At 38.8% G+C, this 14,577-nt stretch overlaps 1 protein-coding gene across 3 annotated transcripts in view; it reads left to right on the top strand.

Annotated features, from left to right (window-relative positions):
- APBA2 (amyloid beta precursor protein binding family A member 2) overlaps positions 1-14,577 on the top strand; it is a 302,541-nt gene that overhangs the window by 141,865 nt on the left and 146,099 nt on the right. The window lies entirely within an intron of this gene.

Raw genomic sequence — 14,577 nt, forward strand, 5'->3', positions numbered from 1 at the left:
AAGAAACCATTATGATTTAATAGAGATGTTAAGGGCTATAGTAAAAGAAAAAAGGATCAAGACGCATCCATTTTTTTTGTAACGTACAAAAAAAATAAGGTCAGCTACGATTTTGTGTATGTTAAAAAGAACAGATGTGTTTTGATTAGAGATGAGCGAACCGGGTTCAGATGAGCGAACCTGAACGTTCAAGTTTAGCAGCCACCGCTAATCAAATGCCGAAAGTTCGGGTTCTGATCGACTCCAGCATGCTCGAGGTTAGCTCATCTCTAGTTTTGATACTTTTTTTTTAAATAATGGAAGTCAATGGAAAAAAGGATCAAAACAGATGCACACAAATGCACCCGTCTTTCCATCCATTTTTTATCCATTTAATGCTAAAAAAAAATATATATAAAAAAAAAAAAGGATCAAAAAACCGTAGTGGGAACCCAGCCTTATAGGAGGTATGAAGAGACTGGACAGTGTAGCTGACTGAGAGGTGTATGAAATTAGGCAGAGGGATACAAAGCAGTTTATGGCTATGTTCACACAACGTTTACCAGCGTCAATTGCATAGCAACAGGCGCTGTTAAACTGCCGGCCGCCAGGCTGCATTCAGGACATTCCTGCAGCTGATGCCTATGTATCGGCTGCAGAAGTGTTCTTTTTTTTACTGGTGATTTGCGGGCACCATCAGGTGTGCCCGCAAATCAATTAGCCATTCACTTAAAAGTAATGTGCGGCCGCCGGCGGACTTTACATTGTGTGAACAGCTATTATTTCCAGATGCTTTTCACTGAACAATGTACCGGCAGGTTCAAAATTTTAACATCCGTTCTAAAGAACAGGCGTTAACATAATGCTGTGTGAACACAGTGGGCGGCATTGCATTGACTTCAATGCAGTAAAGAACGGACGCTAATGCCATTGCAATCAGCGTCTGTTCTTTTCATAAAAATTACATTGTGTGAACATAGCCTGCTTCAAAAGAGGAATAAATTACCAAATCTCTTAAGGAGGGGAATAAGGTATAGATATCAGAGGTTGTTGTTAATGGTGGGTATCCTGAGCAGAGACTGGTCACAAGTGGTGGGCCCCAAGGGTCTGTTTTCGGATCTGTTTTTAAATATGTTTGTAAGTGACATAGGAGAAAGTTTGCTAACTAGGGTTTGCCTGTTTGCAGATGACACAAATGTACATTGAAAGATCTTCTTTTTTGCACATCCTGATCTGCTTCTTCCCACATACTGTATAAGCTGTTTTCTCATAACCAGTTCTAGAACCACTTCTAATGTCACGTTTTACGTTTGTCAAGTGATGAATAGAATAGTGGAGATGTCTGACATTTTAGTGCTGCTCAGATTATTTCATTAATCTAAAAATCTTGTGAAGAAATGTCATCCTGTGTTATGTAAGTTATCACCTCCTGGTATAAGTGTAAATGTATGTTTATTAGGAAAGTGACTTCAGGCCTTGTCTGTCTATTGTGATAGCACTAAACTACAGCACATTTCAATAAGGGCACGCGAAAACATGAGCTTGGAAATAAAAATGGAGGTCTACACAAGGGCAGGTGAGCACTGTGTGCTAAGCAGTGTGAAGAGCTGTTTGCTATAAATCCAATTTCTTCTTTATATTCACATCAATTACCTTTCATCCTCACACAGACATGACTTTAATAACCCAGGATACTCACAGAGCTGTTGTCTTAAACATGAGCAGTCAGGTGGAAATAGAAGATGCTAGTCAACCCCCGTGACTGTTCATATTTGGTAGTTGATATTGGTGCCATGAAATTGTGATCACTGTGTATACTCCTATTAGATGTGTAGTTCTCTCCGCACAAATTGTATTAGGTGATAGGAATTTGTGCCCATATTTATGTCAATAAACAATAGTACAAACAGTGCACACGAAGATCAGCACTTAGAGTAGATTAAATGGCTTGTTCTATTCGAATAACCATAAAACTTTAATCTGTACTACTATGATAGAAATTGGTATGTACATTCATCCCAAGAAAAAGGACTGAAAAAATGGACTGCACCTCACAGATAACTCAAATCAATAGCAAATTTTATTATACATAAATGCCGGGGACCAAGGACTGTTAAAACCAATTAAAATACAGACAGACCACTAGCCCAAATATGGCCATGTGGAACCAAACCCACTGATACAATATCTTCATGTAATGACCATGATCACAGAGAATAAACAAGTACGAATGAGGAAGTCCATGTGACTGAACGCGTGGGATGCCTGTCCTAACCCACTGAGTGATGGCCATGTCGGTGATGGCCATCTCTTTCTTGCACTTGCACTTTATGTCGGTGATGGCCATCTCTTTCTTGCACTTGCACTTTAATTTTTGCATTGGCATTACATGTATATCTACTAGGTAGTATTCTGCATCACATTGTTTACATATATATTTTTTCTTATTATTGCATATATCTATTTTGTTTATAGGAATTATTTATCTATTTATTTCATTCATACTTGTTTATTCTCTGTGATCATGGTCATTACATGAAGATATTGTATCAGTGGGTTCGGTTCCACATGGCCATATTTGGGTGGTCTGTCTGTATTTTAATTGGTTTTAACAGTCCTTTGTCCCCGGCATTTATGTATAATAAAATTTGCTATTGATTTGAGTTTTCTGTGAGGTGCAGTCCATTTTTTCAGTCCTTTTTCTTGGGATGTATGTACTCTTTGGATTGTCAGGACTTGCACTCACCTGAATATTGTTCACATGGTGCCAGTCCAATTACATCATAGAAATTGATATGTATACTGCACATATACAGTATAATTGGGGAGATTTGGACTGAAATACCAGTGTTAGGCTTGGTTCACACTGTTTTTGCTGTCTGTTTATTGGTTCCATTTAAAGAAAAAAAACTGATGAAAAAATGGATGCGTTTGTGTGTATCCGTTTTTAATGTTTTTTTTTTTTTATTCCCATTAAACGGATCCGTTAAATGGACAGCAAAAATGCAGTCTTAGGTTTACACTACGTTCTTTTTACATAAAGAACGGACACTGATTGCAATGGAATCAGCGTCTGTTCTTTACTGCAGGGGCGGCATTGCATTAAAGTCAATGCAATACCGTCCGCTGTATGCACACATTGTTATTTAAACACCCGTTCTTTAGAAAATAATGTACACGCCTATTTTTTCGTGACTCTGTCCACCAAACAGCGTCCAGAAATAATAGCTGTTCACACAATGTAAAGTGTGCCGGCAGCAGCACTTTACACTGAAGTGAACGGCTAGTTGATTTGCGGGCACATCCAGCGGTACCTGCAAGTTAATTGGAAGAAAAGAACGTTCTTGCAGCCGAACCGATACAGCGGTATTAGCTGCAGGAACGTCCTGAATGCAGCCAAGCGGACAGCAGTTTAACAGCGTGTGTTGCTATGCAACGGTTTCTGTTAAACATTGTGTGAACATAGCCTAAGGATATAAAACAAGGTGCAGTTATAGGTCCTGTTTACACACTGTATTTTAGCATTAACCCCTTAAGGACCGCGGGCGCATATTTACGGTAAGGGAAGGGAGCTCAGAGCGGGGGCGCACGGCGACCCCGCTCTGAACCGCCGCAGTCCCGGGTGCCGCATGTAGCCCGGGACCACGGCTATTAGCGTGCACTGTCCGATCACCGTGCCCGCTAATCAGGTAATCCGATTACCTTATGCAGCTCATCCCTGGTGTCTAGTGGATCAGATCGCCCCCCGGGACGTTGTCCCGGAGGAGCGATCCACACATCCTCACCGGCCGGGGTCTGCGCCGTAATGGCGCTGATCCAGACTCTGCATTCGGTTGCTTCCGGCTGCAGCAGCCAGAAGCAATCGAATGCCTATCTCATTAATCTATGCTGTATATCTTTGCAGCACAGATCTTAATGAGAGATCAGTGTGCTTGTACTAGAAGTCCCCCAGGGGGGCTTCTAGTATAAGTGTAAAAAAAAAATGTTGTCATTAATAAAAAAAAGCCCCCTTCCCTAATAAAAGTCAGACTCACCCCCCTTTTCCCATGTTATAAATAAAAATAAATAAATAAATAAACATGTTTGTTATCGCCGCATGCATAATCGCCCAAACTATTAATTAATCACATTCCTGATCTTGCACGGTAAACGGCGTAAGCGCAAAAAAATCCCAAAGTGCAAAATTGCGCATTTTTGGTTGCATCAAATCCAGAAAAATTGTAATAAAAAGCGATCAAAAAGTCGCCTATGCACAATCAAGGTACCGATAGAAAGTACACATCATGGCCCCATAGACCAAAGGATAAAAGCGTTATAAGCCTGGGAATAGAGCGATTTTAAGGAACATATTTTTGTTAACAATGGTTTGAATACATGTTACATATCGTTGTAATCATAACGACTTGACGGACATATATAACAAGTCAGTTTTACCCCAGGGCGAACGGCGTAAAAACAAATATCCCCCAAATAAACAAAATGAGTTGTTTTTATTTCCAATTTCACCACACATTTATTTTTCTGGTTTCGCAGTGTACTTTATGAAAAAATTCAGCCTGTCATTGCAAAGTACAATTAGTGGCGCAAAAAATAAGGGCTCATGTGGGTTTCCAGGTGAAAAATTGCAAGTGCTATGGCCTTTTAAGCACAAGGAGAAAAAAATGAAACCGCAAAAAACGAAATTGGCCCGTTCCTTAAGGGGTTAAACAACAACACTTGTTGTACGGCTGTTGTTTAATGACATTGATTGATTACATTACAGTGTATGGAACCACGGCCGTAGTGTATACACACTGTATGCACTACAGCCGTGGTTCTCTGCAGCTACACAAAAAAATTGACAGGTCTATTTTGTGTGGCTGCTATTCAGTGAATGTACAAGATAGCATACTAGATAGCCTGTGCTCACAGTGTAAAGTACGGCCTAGAGGTGTACTTTACACTGTGGTCTATGGCATATTGGAGCGCAGGCACACCAAATGTGCCCGCATTTCAATTAAAGCGATTTTCATCCGTCAGCTGTTGTTTAAACAATATGTGAACTTGGCCTAAAGTTTTATACTGTATATCTCTATTGAGTAAAAATACAGTAAAAAAAATTAACTAAGGCCTCCAGACATCATCTGGACCACTCCCTTTAATGCATCTATATCATTTAAAAAATATTTGAAATGCCCTAGAGACATGTCAAACATTTTGGTTGGCTAGGGTCTTTGTGTACAGACCCCCATGATCACTAGAACCAGACTGAACCAGACTGCTATTGAACCTGTTTGGTATATCTCTATGACATATCAAAAGTTTTTTTTTTTTATTAAATGGGGACAAACCATTACAGAGTAGGGCCAGGTTGGTGTACTAGGACTTGTCACAAGGGTGTATTCCATGTATTTATCATTTTAGTCTTTTGGCTGATACTTGTTCTGTTTGTTTTCTAAGTTCAGATTGTGCTAGGGTGATGGATTTTATTTGGCAGTCATCCATTATTAGAGTCCATTGAGTCATATTGATCATTTTTTATTACAAAGGCTCTGTCACTGGTAAACGATCTAGAAGGTGATGTGCACTAAATGCACAATGCATCACAACCCTATGCTAGCTTTATAAACAAATGGATTCATTTCTGTCTGTGCCAATTTAAGAAATACAGACTCTATTCCATTTAAAGCTAATTGTTGTTCTTGGGCTTGTATGTGGCATTTGACTTTGTCATTTCATTAGGTGAATACAGTGTGTATCATTTATTGATTGCTAAAGTTTTTTTTACTGTCCATATGTTTTACCATTTTAACATATTACTTTGTACTTTGCTGTTTGTTTAAATAGGGAATTTGTCCTTGGAAAACAAAAAAATTGCTCCATGACTTGGAGTGGTGTAAAAATAATAAACATGCTATATTCACCTTCCCCAGACCACTGCAGCTGCTGTGCAGATTCTCCTGCCACTGATTTCCATATCTTCCAGGTTCTTGGGATATCCCAACTGGTGATGGGAAATCTTATTCTTTTTGGGGATTAGTTCACTATGAACTAGTTCAAAGTTGACAGCTGCATCCGATTACTTGATGCAGCCGTTCCCTGGTGTCTAGTGGGGAGGATCGCTCCCTGGGACGTTGTCCCGGAGGAGCAATCCACACATCTTACCCCGTCCGGGGTCAGCGCCATAATGTCGCTGATCCCAGCTCGGCACTCGATTGCTTCCGGCTGCAGCAGCCGGAAGCAATCAATGTGCCTATCTCATCGATCTATGCTGCATATCTATGCAGCATAGATCTCAATGAGAGATCAGTGCACTTATACTAGAAGTCCCCCAGGGGGGCTTCTAGCATAAGTGTAAAAGTAAAAGTGTTATTATTAATAAAAATCCCCCTCCCCTAATAAAAGTCAGAATCACCCCCCTTTTCCCATCTTATAAATAAAAATAAATAAATAAACATGTTTGGTATCTCCACGTGCGTAATCGCCCGAACTATTAATTTATCACATTCCCTATCTCGCACGGTAAATGGCGTAAGCGGAAAAAAGTCCCAAAGTTAAAAATGGTGCATTTTTTGTTGCATCAAATCCAGAAAAATTGTAATAAAAAGCGATCAAAAAGTCGCATATGCGCTATCAAGGTACTGATAGAAAGAACACATCATGGCGCAAAAAATGCCACCTCACACAGCCGCATAGACCAAAGGATAACAGCACTATAAGCCTGGAAATGGAGTGATTTTTAGGAACATATATTTGTTAACAATGGTTTTTTACAGGCCATCAGATACAATGAAAGTTTTACATGTTACATATAGTTGTAATCATAACGACTTGAGGAACATATATAACAAGTCAGTTTTACCCCAGGGCAAACGGCGTAAAAATGAAAAAACCCCAAATAAAAGAAATGCGTATTTTTTTCAATTTCACCACACTTTGAATTTTTTTCTGGTTTTGCAGTGTTCTTTATGAAAAAATTCAGCCTGTCATTGCAAAGTACAATTAGTGGTGCAAAAAATAAGGGCTCATGTGGGTTTCTAGGTTAAAAAATGCAAGTGCTATGGCCTTTTAGGCACAAGGAGGAAAAAACGAAAACACAGAAATCAAAATTGGCCGGGTCCTCTAAGGGTTAAATACCAATGAGAGACCTAAAATCTGTTTTTTTCTGCTTTTAAAACTTTATTCCATTTTTTAGCTCAGTGATAGTTTTTCAAAATAATGACATGGTCTGACTATGACATTTTTTCAAGCTACTTTATAGGTGGCGAAATGCCAGGAAAAAAAAAACATTGCTAAAAGATTGCAATATGATCAAGATACCTGGTGGAGTAAAGAGAAGTACAGTACAGGGTCCATTATGGCTGCAGTTTACATCTGTTTCTTTAAAAGCCTCATAGGTGGCAGATTATCACGTGATCTCTGAATTATCTGAGCTAAATGAGCTATTGAACTAAATTCCAGAAGAAATCAAGAGAGTCTAGTTCAATCGCATGGATATGACTGGGCTCAGCAGTGACACCTATGATTTCATAGCTAGAGGTACTGACTTCTGAATGTATGAGGGAGTTGAAAAGCAGTAAACCTGCAAGTTGCATAGTTAGTACAGTATGAAGATACAAGAGCCAGTGCTCTCCTACAGAAATACTCAAACACACAAACTCACACACACACACACACACACACACACACACAGGCAGTGTGTAGGCAGTGTAGTTTCATAGTTTTCATTTTCTTTATTAAATCAGTATTTTCTGGGATGGGCTGTGTTTTTATTATTTTTATTTTCTAGCGTGGGGAACTAAAAAATGACAATTAATCATGATAAATTAATCTTTACCAGGAAAGTGAACTAGATAATTTAGTTGACTTTGAAGATAAGTTTATTTTAAACTGATCATTCACAAACTTCTTATTACTAGTCCCATCCCCAATTAATTTTTTTTTTTTTCAAATCACAGGTTTAAAACAAAACTTCAGCAGTAGAACACCCTAAATATTACATTAAATGCATGCTGAGCTCCAAAAGCGTGACGATCTAGCTGATCAGCGCTTACTTTGCACGGCCCTATTGACCTGTGTAAAACGACCCTCACTTTAACTCTCTTAATAAGAAATTTTAGTTGTTTCTTTAGTTAAAACTTGTGTGTGCCTCCTAATGATGCCAACACCTCCTCACTAAGCATCTTCTTGACTACAACAGTTGTAGAGGGTGCCTTGTAAAACTTACTACAGTCTGAGCTGGTTCTTTGGGGAAATATTTATACTTATTTCACTAGGCAAGCAATAACTAGTGGATAGGTGGATTTCTGACCACTGGGACCACAACTGATGCCCAAGAATGCAGTATAATTGTGTCTCAAAAGAACAGAGCACATTGTGCATGCCCTGCTAACACTCTATTCATTCTCTATTAGGTTTCTGAACATTGTTGAATGCAGTACTTACCAATGTTTGGAAGCCCCTGAGAGAATAAATGGAGTGTTCCAGGCACATGTGCAGTGCATGCTATTCATAAAGACACAGTTTACCAATGTTTTTGGGGATGGGGATCCTGTGAATAGGGGATAACTTAAATTTTGAATGCTGCCCCAAATTACTCACAACCTTGCTAGCACCCCCTATCTGTATGTGTGATTCCCCCCTATCAGTATATTTGTAATCAGCCCAGTGCATGCCATGTTCACCACTCCCAAAAAGCAGCATGTCCTGGTTCTTTAGCTAGATGCTGTATATGCTGGCCAGTGCCTTCACCTTTTATACCCTTCCTGCCTCATATTAGTCATCGTTACTAGTGGGATGACCTATGTGAGCATCTGCTGCTGCCATCCCTGCCTTTAATGCCATCATGTTGCAACTGGTGTTTTTGGTGGGATCCAACCAAATAGATCATACAGTAATTAATCATTTAATTGTTCTCCTTCATTGCATTAACACAATGTCTCTGTGTGAACATACCTATATATAGACAATGAATGGAGTTAATGCAGCTGGTGGCAGACAGTTATACAGATTTGGTAATTACATCTACCTATAAGTAAAAATAAGTAAAAATAAGTGCAAATAGCGGCCTTTGTTGTAAAACAATGGCTGTTGTTAATGTTCAAGTTCAATAATAACTGCCATTGTTTTGCAAAAACAGTGGCTATTTGCAATTATTTTTACATGGTGTGAACATAGCCTTTCAGTAGTTTCAACTGCTAATTGCCCTAGAGAAAGTCATGTAGTTTTTTGAACTGAACACTTTGCTCCCTGCTGCCACCTGTATCTGTGTTGCAAGCTCTGGACCCATCCTAATAAAGACAAAGGTGGCAGCAGTGAGCACTTTTTGGGTTGGAAAGAACTATACAACTTCCTCTTCATACTGCAGCTTATAAGTACTGGAAGGTAATTTACAAATCTGTATATTTTTCTGGCACCAGTTCACTTGAAAGTATTGTCTCAGTAACACATGTAATTGTGCCTTTGCACAAAGTATGTACTAGGTAGGCCTCCGATATTAGATGTACCTTTTGAAACAAGCACTGCAATTAAAAAGCATAAAGTTCAAGCTTCACTCACCATAATCATTTTTATAAGGCTTAGTAGCATCCCATTGTGACATTACATTGTGTGATAGCACCGCAGTTAATCAGATGCAAATTACATCTCGAATGAGGAAATCCTCGGCTACAGCCCCGGTGAGATGAACCAGAAGAGGGCACCATCGGCTCTATCAGATCAGGAGCTTTTTTTTTTTTGAAGCGACAGAGTTTCTCAGATAGTGATTGAGAATATTAAACAGTGGAGTTGAATAGCTGAGATTTCCCATTGGAATTCATATTCAGACATTTGAAACCACTGTTCAAGTAAGTCTTGACTGTAAGAGGACAGCATAGCCGGAGGCAGTAATTATGGAAATTATGCAGATCATGCTGTATTAATCATCTTTTTGTTCTCTGTAACTTGAATAATAATTTGATAGAAAAAAAAATCCCTTTAGCAATTTCACCTCCCAAAAATTGTTGTCTAATTACAGACGTACTTAATGAAGGGAAATACAGTGTATAGATTGCATCCCTTTTAATCACCTGTTTACAGATGTCTTCATTGTTTTATCTATTGACATATTAAATTCAAGGATATCCTTAAATGTTACTATGAACTGAGATAAGTAAAGAAAATATAATTGATTTGCAGCAGGCAGCATTTTACATACTCTGTTTTCAATGTTCTTTTTGTTCATTATCTCTACGCTGTCCTTTTCTTCCTTTTTCATGGTTCTGACATTCTGTCCGTAATCGAGCGGAAGTGCATCAAGACCGTGCCGACATGTATCACATGGTATTGGAGGTCAAACCAAACCCATCGCAGCTCAGCTGCAACAAATAAATCCAGCCCTGGGATAATTTCAGATGCATGTAATATGTATCTGTATTATGGCAACAAGTCCCAGTAAGACCCCTGGTCTGCTGACCCCAACTGAAAGCATCATAGGAATCTATAATATAATGCCTTCAGTTATAGTAACTATATCTGCAATCCAATTGGAACTTGTGGCCATAATATGGATGCAAAACTGTATTACACTCATCTGAAAGCGGCCTTAGGCGTGCAAAAGACTAGCAGATGCTTATGCAAAGTACTCTCCACAATATTGGCTTAATTCCACTGTCATTTAAAATCCCCTGAAATAAAACATTTACAATTAATTCTTATATCTTTAAAATCGAATTAGAATTTGGTTATTGCACAAAGAGTAATATAATGTCTAGCAGTGATCATAGTAACTGTCTGGGATAATCATATGAAACAGTTAATAATAAAGGAAATAATATACAAGCAGACTAGATATACCAGGTGTTCTATTTCATGGCCGTAATAAAGCTGTAGTGATCTGTCTATATGTGTATCAAGCCCTAAAGTGAGCTCTCTTACAAAGATGTCTTTAGCTGTCTCTGTACATCTCTCCCACATCTAGCTCTTTATTGTGCCATTCCTCTGTTATTCTTACTAAAAGAAAAATGAGTAAAGTAGAATTTACTAAGAAGTATTTACCAAAACAGACACATCAAAGCTGGTGACAGGTTCCCTTTAAGGCTAGGTTCACACTATGTATATTTGAGGCTGTATGTTTGAGGCTGTATAGCAACCAAAACAAGGAGTGGATTGAAAACACAGAAAGGATCTGTTCACATAATGTTGTAATTGGGTGGATGGCCGTCATTTAATGGCAAATATTTGCTGTTATTTTAAAACAAAAGCTGTTGTATTGAGATAATGGCCGTTATTTACTGTTATATGACGGCCATCCACTCAATTTCAACATTGTGTGAACAGATCCTTTCTGTGTTTTCAATCCACTCCTGGTTTTGGTTGCTATGAGGACCTGACATGAGGACCAAATACAGCCTCAAATATACATAGTGTGAACCCAGCCTAAGACTGCATGGAAGTATTTTTTTTATACTGTCAGTGATTGTGACTTCAACATGAAAGGGTATGATATGAGCAGTCTCCTTCTTCTCTCCTACCTGTTTCCTTTATTCATGCAGACAGTCTAATAATTGGGGTTAATTGGGGGCCTTTATGAGATATTACAGGCTTGCAGCTCAGAATGGTAAGACCTGGTAAGATACTAAGACTTGCTGCATTGTATTCCACTAAATCTTACACAGTCATTTATAAGAAGTATATGTTACAGAAAATATACTGAAGACAATGCATCATTTCATACTGTTTCTTAAAGCTGTATTTATCCCTGATGAAATATGATGCCTCCTTAGGCTTTGTTCACATCTGCATTGTAACTTCCTTGTTGTAATGAAAGCCATTAGACTATGCCGAATTCATCATTTGATGGATCCCAACAGAGCCTGTCCGACATCAGTGAATTATAATGGGGTCTGTGGGGGTTCCGTTGTGGCTTCCATTGTTTTGATGGCAAGAATAGCACTACATGCAAGGTTATTCTTGTAGTCAGAACTGCTGGAACTGCTGATGGAGGCTCCAAATGAACCCTTCAGTGTAATAACAGCCTCTCTAATAACATTCGTACATAGCGAGATCAGTCAGCGATGAGCAAGTAATTAGCATTTATTGGTGTGGGAGCAGATATAGATGCAATGATTTTTTTTCTGCTTCGAGTAATAATCTTGAAGCTGTAGAACAATACATACATGTAGACAGATCTTAAATTATTCAGATCATGGAGCATGTATTGTCCTTACTGGAAATTATTGCTTGCCTAAAAATTAAATGAACTTCTACAAAGCAAATTTTAACAACCATCAGCAAGAAATAAATTTGACTGTATGATAAGCATTTATGCTGCCAGTACTTGCTGAGGGCGAGATTACTACCGTACAGTACTACAGTTCCTTAGATTTCTCTCTGTAATTACTTGGTCTTCACAGACAACACATGCTTTACTGTTGAGACACAGCTTTGTTACTGACACGGCATGATTTGCTGCCCAGCATGTGAAACAAAAACCCCTCAAGAGACAGAGAGAAGGGGGAGAGGCAGAGTGATGAGTGCAGATAACAGGGAAGACATTGGAATGTGTGACTTCCAGTAACTAGGGAGAGGTAAATGGCAAAAGGGAAGTAACCCTTAACAAATAACATGTTATATACATACTGTATATACTATATATACTGTAATATAATGATCATTACTGACCAGCGAGTAGAGGTCTTAAAAAAAACTACACCTTTCTGCAGGGAACAGATGCATTTAGTCTCCCCTATTACTGGTTTGTAACAAAGGACACATCCCATCATGCTTTCCGTCATGTTTTTTTGGGGGGGTTTAAAATGTAATCCACATTAAGATGTTTCTAGATACTTGATAATACAGGTATAAAGATCACTATATAGTCTCATGAAGAACAAAGTATAATATACATGATTAAAAGGTATTTAAAAAAAGGCAGATGGGGAGGAAGAGGATTGGAGTTATGGAGGAAGTAAAGGGAGGGAGTAGAGAGAAAGTAAAGTGCGAAAATCCTTCTATCTTAAGGGCTAAAGGCAACTTTGCATTTTTTTAAAACATTTTTTAATACCTCTTTATTGAAGGGAACCTGTCACGCTGGGCAGTCCCCCCCCCCCCAACCCACCCCACCCCTGGATAGGGCCCTGCATACATACCGGCTGCTGTGTGTCCCGCTCCTGGTGCTAGCCCCGCCACCGAGATCTGGCCGTTGTCTCAGCTTTGTGCTCAATATGCAAATAAGCCGAGATGCGTCCAAAGTCTTTAAAAAAAAAACACCTGGCAGCAGGGAACAGACGCATTTAGCCCCTCATATTACTGGTTTGTAACAGAGGACACATCCCATCATGCCTTCCGTCATGTTTTTGGGGGGTGTTTTAAAAATGTAACTCTGGACCCACATTTAGATGACTTAGTCAAGTAATAGTTGGTCCAAACTTTGACTAGACTAGATTGGCCAATGAAACCGATTCACATTCATAAATCTGATGAATTTTAGACCGTCTAGTTTAAGTTAACACTGTCTAGTGTTTCACATTACAGTATATAGAGTGTATAGTTATCATCAGAACATGAATGAGAAATGTCAAGTTAAAATCCAGAAAACTGCTTTATGCTGGAATCACACTACAGTTTTTGTTTAGCCAGAAGTAGATCCAGCAAGAAGGAGAAATATAAAGTGAAGACATCACTTTGTTTTTGTATCTGTTCCTGTGTTTGTCTCTAAATATTGGCACATGTGTAAATCCAGCTCTAAGGTGTTCTGATAAATATTTAATCAGCAGGTCGATTTGTGTAAACATGCACAATAGAGCGAGTATCAAATATCCGAGATGCTGATTTGCATTCATGTGTTCATACTTTTTCTGCAGGAGGTCAAATACAGTGTAAAACACTGGTGTACATATTTATTTAGAGAATGAAGTGTTTCATATCAAATCCTGCTTTTACATGGAATTTATAATCTAGGTATCTAGTTCATTTTTTTAACTGAAGAAATATATAGAACATATCTTAAAATTACCAACAATTACAGGGGGATGATAACAAAGAGCAAATAACAAATGGTAATTGAAATAAGCATTGCAGAGATATTTCTGCTTGATAATAAAGGTATTAAGACCACTATATAGTCTCATAAAGAACAAAGTATAATACAAATGATTAAAAGGTAAAATAAAAAAAAAAAGTGGGGGAGATCGGGATTGGATCTTAAGGGCTATGGGCACATTTAAATGCATTAAAAAAAACACACACACACACATTTATTTACCTTTTTATTCACCCTGGGCAGCCCCGGCCCCCCCACCGAAATCACCCTACCCCTGGTCAGGGCCTCACATACATACTGGCTCCTGTGCGGCTATAGGAAATCACTGCACCAGGGCTAGCCACTACTTTTCAAAAAAGTCAGACTTATCTGACGAAACATGTCAGTTTGGCATGGCTTCTTTTAAATTATCCTTCAGACAGGTATCGTGATCTATAGGCATGTAAGGGTACGTACGTATTGGGCTTCACGAGTCTATACCAAATCGCTTTCAGTCTAGGCAGTAATAGCCAACGAATATCCCCAACAGAGACACTCACAATAGCCTGGTTCATGCACCATAGCGGGGATCGCTACATAGTAGAGGTACGCTGAGACGA

Source organism: Dendropsophus ebraccatus, chromosome 1 (genome assembly GCF_027789765.1).
Source record: "Dendropsophus ebraccatus isolate aDenEbr1 chromosome 1, aDenEbr1.pat, whole genome shotgun sequence".
Classification (NCBI taxonomy): Eukaryota; Metazoa; Chordata; class Amphibia; order Anura; family Hylidae; genus Dendropsophus; species Dendropsophus ebraccatus.